The 7,056-nt window shown below is 40.7% G+C and overlaps 1 protein-coding gene across 1 annotated transcript in view; it reads left to right on the top strand.

The window, feature by feature from the left end:
• The first annotated feature begins 674 nt into the window (after positions 1 to 674).
• NELL2 (neural EGFL like 2) overlaps positions 675 to 7,056 on the top strand; it is a 366,647-nt gene continuing 360,265 nt past the window's right edge. The window contains exon 1 of the mRNA XM_068561143.1: positions 675 to 740. The gene's annotated coding sequence lies outside the window, so the exon portion shown is untranslated. The remainder of the gene's footprint in view (positions 741 to 7,056) is intronic.

The following is a 7,056-nucleotide window of genomic DNA, read 5'->3' as shown; positions in this document are numbered from 1 at the left end:
ATCTCATGTAATAGTCTTTATTTTAAAGTCTATTTTATCTGATACGAGTATTGCCACTTCAGCTTTCTTTTGATTTCCATTTGCATGGAATATCTTTTTCCATCCCTTCACTTTAAGTCTGTATGTATCCCTAGGTCTGAAGTGGGTCTCTTGTAGACAGCATATATATGGGTCTTGTTTTTGTATCCATTCAGCAAGCCTGTGTCTTTTGGTTGGGGCATTTAATCCATTTACATTCAAGTTTATTATCGTTATGTATGTTCCTATTACCATTTTCTTAATTGTTTTGGGTTTGTTTTGTGGGTCTTTTTCTTCTCTTGTGTTTCCCACTTAGAGAAGTTTCTTTAGCATTTGTTGTAAAGCTGGTTTGGTGGTATTGAATTCTATTAGCTTTTGCTTGTCCTTAAAGGTTTTGACCTCTCCATCAAATCTGAATGGGTAGAGATCCTTGAGGGTAGAGTAATCTTGGTTGTAGGTTTTTCTCTTTCATCACTTTAAATATATCCTGCCACTCCCTTCTGGCCTGCAGTGTTTCCACTGAAAAATCAGCTGATAACATTATGGGGATTCCTTTGTATGTTATTTTTTGTTTTTCCCTTGCTGCTTTTAATATTTTTTCTTTGAATTTAATTTTTGTTAGTTTGATTAATATGTGTCTTGGTGTGTTTTTCCTAGAGTTTATCCTGTATGGGACTCTCTGTGCTTCTTGGATTTGGGTGACATTTCCTTTCTCATGTTAGGTAAGTTTTCAACTATAATCTCTTCAAATATTTTCTCAGACACTTTCTTTTTCTCTTCTTCTTCTGGGACCCCTATAATTCGAATGTTGGTGCATCTAGTGTTGTCCCAGAGGTCTCTGAGATTGTCTTCAGTTCTTTTCATTCTTTTTTCTTTATTCTGCTCCTCAGCAGTTATTTCCACCATTTTGTCTTCAAGCTTACTTATTTGTTCTTCTGCCTCAGTTATTCTGTTATTGATTCCTTCTAGTGTATTTTTCATTTCAGTTATTGTGTTCGTCTCTGTTTGTTTGTTCTTTAGTTCGTCTAGATCTTTGTTAAACATTTCTTGTATTTTCTCAATCCGTGCCTCCATTTTATGTCTGAGATTCTGGATCATCTTTACTATAATTACTCTGAATTCTTTTTCAGGTTGATTGCCTATTTCCTCTTCATTTATTTGGTCTTGTAGGTTTTTACCTTGCTCCTTCATCTGTGACTTATTTTTTTGCCATCTCATTTTTTTTTTTTTTTTTTATGAGTGGGATTGTGTTCCTGTCTTACTGGTTGTTTGGCCTGAGGCTTCCAGCACTGGAGTTTGTAGGCTATTTTGTAGAGCTGGGTCTCGGTGCTGATATGAGGAACTCCGTGAGTCCTCACTCCAATGAATATTCCCTGGGGTCTGAGGTTCTCTGTTAGAGTGGTTCAGACTCAGAACTCCCACTGCGTGAGCTTCGGCCTGACCCTGGGCTCGTGAATGACGATCCTGCAAGCCCCATGGAGCAGCAAAAAAAAAAAAAGAAAAGAACAATAACAAAGTAAAATCTAAAATTAGACTAGGAAACTAACAGATATGTTAGAAAGAATATAAAAATAAAAATATAGATGAATCAACAACCAGAAGGTACATCAGTACCACAATAGTAAAAAAGAGGAGTGAAAAAAAAAAAGTGGGGGGGAAAGTCCTTGGCTGTCGAGGGCAGGGCCTTAGCAAAGGTGAGGTTTGGGCAGTGGGCGGGGCCAATACTCAGGACCCACAGGGCTGGAAAAGACCCTAGGGGCTGTGGGGAGTGGGGCTTAGGCTCAAACAACAGAAAGGGCCCAGTCGTGCCCCCCACCCCTGGTCTCAGAGGGCAGGGGACCTCACCTGGGAGCCCAGCAGGCTCCCATTCCCAAGTGGGAGGGGCAATCACCCTCTGCTATTTTCCTGCTCCTCCCAGAGGGCCCCTCCCACCTGCATCTTCTGTTCTCCCCTCAGCCTCCTTCCTATGCCCCCAAAGACTCATGCGACCTGGAAGGGGCTTTGGAGGGCAGGGGATTGGCCTGGGAGCTCAGCAGCCTCCTTGGACCTGAGTGGGTGAGGCAAATGCCCTCGGCTCCTTTCCCACTTCCTGGAGGGACCCTCCCACAGGCCTCTCCTGCCTGCCTCTCCTGATCTCCCTGGCCTCCCTCCTATGCCCCCAGGTCCCACGCAGCATGGATGGGGCTTTGGAGGGGGGTACTGGCTTGGGAGCTCAGCAGGCTCCCAGCCCAAGTGGGCCAGGTGATCATCCTCAGCTCCTCTCCCACTCTTCCCAGCGAGTTCCTGCCGCCTTCCTGTCCTGATCTCCCCGACCTCAAGGGCATCAATCCTGTCTGTCCTCCACCTCTCCTCCCCACTCAGTCCCCCTATGTCCTACCGGTTCACCTTGGGATTCCTCCCATCTCCTTGGGCATCAGAGTCCCCCATCAGCGGCTGGCAGGCACCCTAGCTGTGGGGAGAAGCTAACTCTGCGTCTTCCCACACTGCCATCTTGACTCTGCCTCTAGGCCATTATTTCTTGAAATACTTTTTTTGCTATTGAACTCTTTTTCCTCTCCTGGAACCCTAATAGCATTAAGGTTACTTTGATTTTGTCTCATAGATTTCTTTTGCTATATTCACTTAAAAATAAGCAACAACAACAACAAAAACAGTATAAAAGCAAAAACAGGAATCAACCAAACAAAAAACACTCTCTGTTGTTCAGATTGGATCATTTCAATTGATCTGTCTTTAAGCTCACTGACTCTTTCCTCTGTTATCTCCATTCTGCTACTGAGCCCATTCTAATGAGTTATTAAATTTCAGTTATTGATTAAGGAAGATGGCGGAGTAGAAGGACGTGCTATCACTCCCTCTTGCAAGAACACCAGAATCACAACGAGCTGCTGAACAATCATCAACAGGAAGACACTGGAACTCACCAAAAAAGATACCCCACATCCAAAGACAAAGGAGAAGCCACAATGAAATGGTAGGAGGAGGGCAATCAGAGTAAAATCAAATCCCATATCTGGTGGGTGAGTGACTCACAGACTGGCGAATACTTATACCACAGAAGTCCACCCACTGGAGTGAAGGTTCTGAGCCCCACGTCAGGCTTCCCAACCTGGGGTCCGCCAACGGGAGGAGATATTCATAGGGAATCAGACTTTGAATCCTAGTGGGAATTGATTGCAGGACTTCGACAGGACTGGGGGAAACAGAGACCCCACTCTTGGAGGGCGCACACAAAATTGTGTGCGCATCGGGACCCAGGGAAAGGAGCAGTGACCCCGGGGGAGACTGAACCAGACCTACCTGCTAGTGTTGGAAGGTCTCCTGCAGAGGCGGGGGTGGCTCTGTTTCACCGTGGGGACAAGGACCTTGACAGCAGAAGTTCTGGGAAGTACTCCTTGGCGTGAGCCCCCCCAGAGTCTGCTATTAGCCCCACCAAAGAGCCCAGGTAGGCTCCAGTGTTGGGTTGCCTTAGGCAAAACAACCAACAGAGAGGGAACCCAGCCCCACCCATCAACAGTCAAGTGGATTAAAGTTTTACTGAGCTCTGACCACCACAGCAACAGTCAGCTCTACCCACCACCAGAGCCTCCCATCAAGCCTCTTGGATCGCCTCAGCCACAAGAAGGCAGACAGCAGAAGCAAGAAAAACTATAATCCTGCAGCCTGTGGAACAAAAACCACATTCACAGAAAGACAGACGACATGAAAAGGCAGAGGGCTATATAACAGATGAAGGAACAATATAAAACCCCAGAAAAACAACTAAATGAAGTGGAGATAGGCAACCTTCCAGAAAAAGAATTCAGAATAATGATAGTGAAGATGATCCAGGACCTCGGAATAAGAATGGAGGCAAAGATCGAGAAGATGCAAGAAATGTTTAACAAAGACCTAGAAGAATTAAAGAACAAACAAACAGAGATGAACAATACAATAACTGAAATGAAAACTACACTAGAAGGAATCAATAGCAGAATAACTGAGGCAGAAGAATGGATAAGTGACCTGGAAGACAGAATAGTGGAATTAACTGCTGTGGAACAGACTAAAGAAAAAAGAATGAAAAGCAATGAAGACAACCTAAGAGACCTCTGGGACAACATTAAACGCAGAAACGTTCTCATTATAGGGGTCCCTGAAGGAGAAGAGAGAGAGAAAGGACCCGAGAAAATATTTGAAGAGATTATAGTTGAAAACTTCCCTAACATGGGAAAGGAAATAGCCACCCAAGTCCAGGAAGCCCAGCTAGTCCCATACAGGATAAACCAAAGGAGAAACACGCCAAGACACATAGTAATCAAATTGGCAAAAATTAAACACAAAGAAAAATTATTGAAAGCAGCAAGGGAAAAACGACAAATAACATACAAGGGAACTCCCATAAGGTTAACAGCTGATTTCTCAGCAGAAACTCTACAAGCCAGAAGGGAGTGGCATGATATACTTAAAGTGATGAAAGGGAAGAAACTACAACCAAGATTACTCTACCCAGCAAGGATCTCATTCAGATTTGATGGAGAAATCAAAAGCTTTACAGACAAGCAAAAGCTAAGAGAATTCAGCACCACCAAACCAGCTCTACAACAAATGCTAAAGGAAGTTCTCTAAGTGGAAAACACAAGAGAAGAAAAGGACCTACAAAAACAAACGCAAAACAACTACGAAAATGGTCATAGGAACATACATATTGATAATTACCTTAAACGTGCATGGATTAAATGCTCCAACCAAAAGACACAGGCTTGCTGAATGGATACAAAAACAAGACCCATATATATGCTGTCTACAAGAGACCCACTTCAGACCTAGGGACACATACAGACTGAAAGTGAGGGGATGGAAAAAGATATTCCATGCAAATGGAAATCAAAAGAAAGCTGGAGTAGCTATACTCATATCAGATAAAATAGACTTTAAAATAAAAAATGTTACAGGAGACAAGGAAGGACACTACATAATGATCAAGGGATCAATCCAAGAAGAAGATATAACAATTATAAATATATATGCACCCAACATAGGAGCACCTCAATAAATAAGGCAACTGCTAACAGCTATAAAAGAGGAAATCGACAGTAACACAATAATAGTGGGGGACTTTAACACCTCACTTACACCAATGGACAGATCATCCAAAATGAAAATAAATAAGGAAAGAGAAGCTTTAAATGACACTATACACCAGATAGATTTAATTGATATTTATATAACATTCCATCCAAAAACAGCAGATTACACTTTCTTCTCAAGTGCGCATGGAATGTTCTCCAGGATAGATCACATCTTGGGTCACAAATCAAGCCTCAGTAAATTTAAGAAAATTGAAATCATATCAAGCATCTTTTCTGACCACAACACTATGAGATTAGAAATGAATTACAGGGAAAAAAACGTAAAAAACACAAACACATGGAGGCTAAACAATACATTACTAAATAACCAAGAGATCAGTGAAAAAATCAAAGAGGAAATCAGAAAATACCTAGAGACAAATGACAATGAAAACACGACGATCCAAAACCTATGGGATGCAGCAAACGCAGTTCTAAGAGGGAATTTTATAGCTATACAAGCCTACCTCAAGAAACAAGAAAAATCTCAAGTAAACAATCTAATCTTACACCTAAAGGAACTAGAGAAAGAAGAACAAAGAAAACCCAAAGTTAGCAGAAGGAAAGAAATCATAAAGATCAGAGCAGAAATAAATGAAATAGAAACAAAGAAAACAATAGCAAAGATCAATAAAACTAAAAGTTGGTTCTTTGAGAAGATAAACAAAATTGATAAACCATTAGCCACACTCATCAAGAAAAAGAGGGAGACGACTCAAATCAATAAAATTAGAAATGAAAAAGGAGAACTTACAACAGACACCACAGAAATACAAAGCATCCTAAGACTACTACAAGCAACTTTATGCCAATAAAGTGGACAACCTGGAAGAAATGGACAAATTCTTAGAAAGGTATAACCTTCCAAGACTGAACCAGGAAGAAACAGAAAATATGAACAGACCAATCACAAGTAATGAAACTGAAACTGTGATTAAAAATCTTCCAACAAACAAAAGTCCAGGACCAGATGGCTTCACAGGTGACTTCTATCAAACATTTAGAGAAGAGCTAACACCCATCCTTCTCAAACTCTTCCAAAAAATTGCAGAGGAAGTAACACTCCCAAACTCATTCTATGAGGCCACCATTACCCTGATACCAAAACCAGACAAAGATACTACAAAAAAAGAAAATTACAGACCAATATCACTGATGAATATAGATGCAAAAATCCTCAACAAAATACTAGCAAACAGAATCCAACAACACATTAAAAGGATCATACACCACGATCAAGTGGGATTTTTCCCAGGGATACAAGGATTCTTCAATATACGCAAATCAATCAATGTGATACACTATATTAACAAATTGAAGAATAAAAACCATATGATCATCTCAATAGATGCAGAAAAAGCTTTTGACAAAATTCAACACCCATTTATGATAAAAACTCTCCAGAAAGTGGGCATAGAGGGAACCTACCTCAACATAATAAAGGCCATATATGACAAACCCACAGCAAACATCATTCTCAATGGTGAAAAACTGGAAGCATTTCCTCTAAGATCAGGAACGAGACAAAGATTTCCACTCTCACCACTATTATTCAATATAGTTTTGGAAGTCCTAGCTACAGCAATCAGAGAAGAAAAAGAAATAAAAGGAATACAAATTAGAAAAGAAGTAAAATTGTCACTGTTTGCAGATGACATGATATTATACATAGGGAATCATAAAGATGCCACCAGAAAAGTATTAGAGCTAATCAATGAATTTGGTAAAGTTGCAGGATACAAAATTAATGCACAGAAATCTCTAGCATTCCTATACACTAATGATGAAAAATCTGAAAGAGAAATTAAGGAAACACTCCCATTTACCATTGCAACAAAAAGAATAAAATACCTAGGAATAAACCTACCTAGGGAGACAAAAGACCTGTATGCAGAAAACTATAAGACACTGATGAAAGAAATTAAAG

The sequence above is a fragment of the Eschrichtius robustus genome, chromosome 13, assembly GCF_028021215.1.
Source record: "Eschrichtius robustus isolate mEscRob2 chromosome 13, mEscRob2.pri, whole genome shotgun sequence".
Lineage (NCBI taxonomy): Eukaryota > Metazoa > Chordata > Mammalia > Artiodactyla > Eschrichtiidae > Eschrichtius > Eschrichtius robustus.
This window is presented reverse-complemented; position numbering and strand designations above follow the sequence as displayed.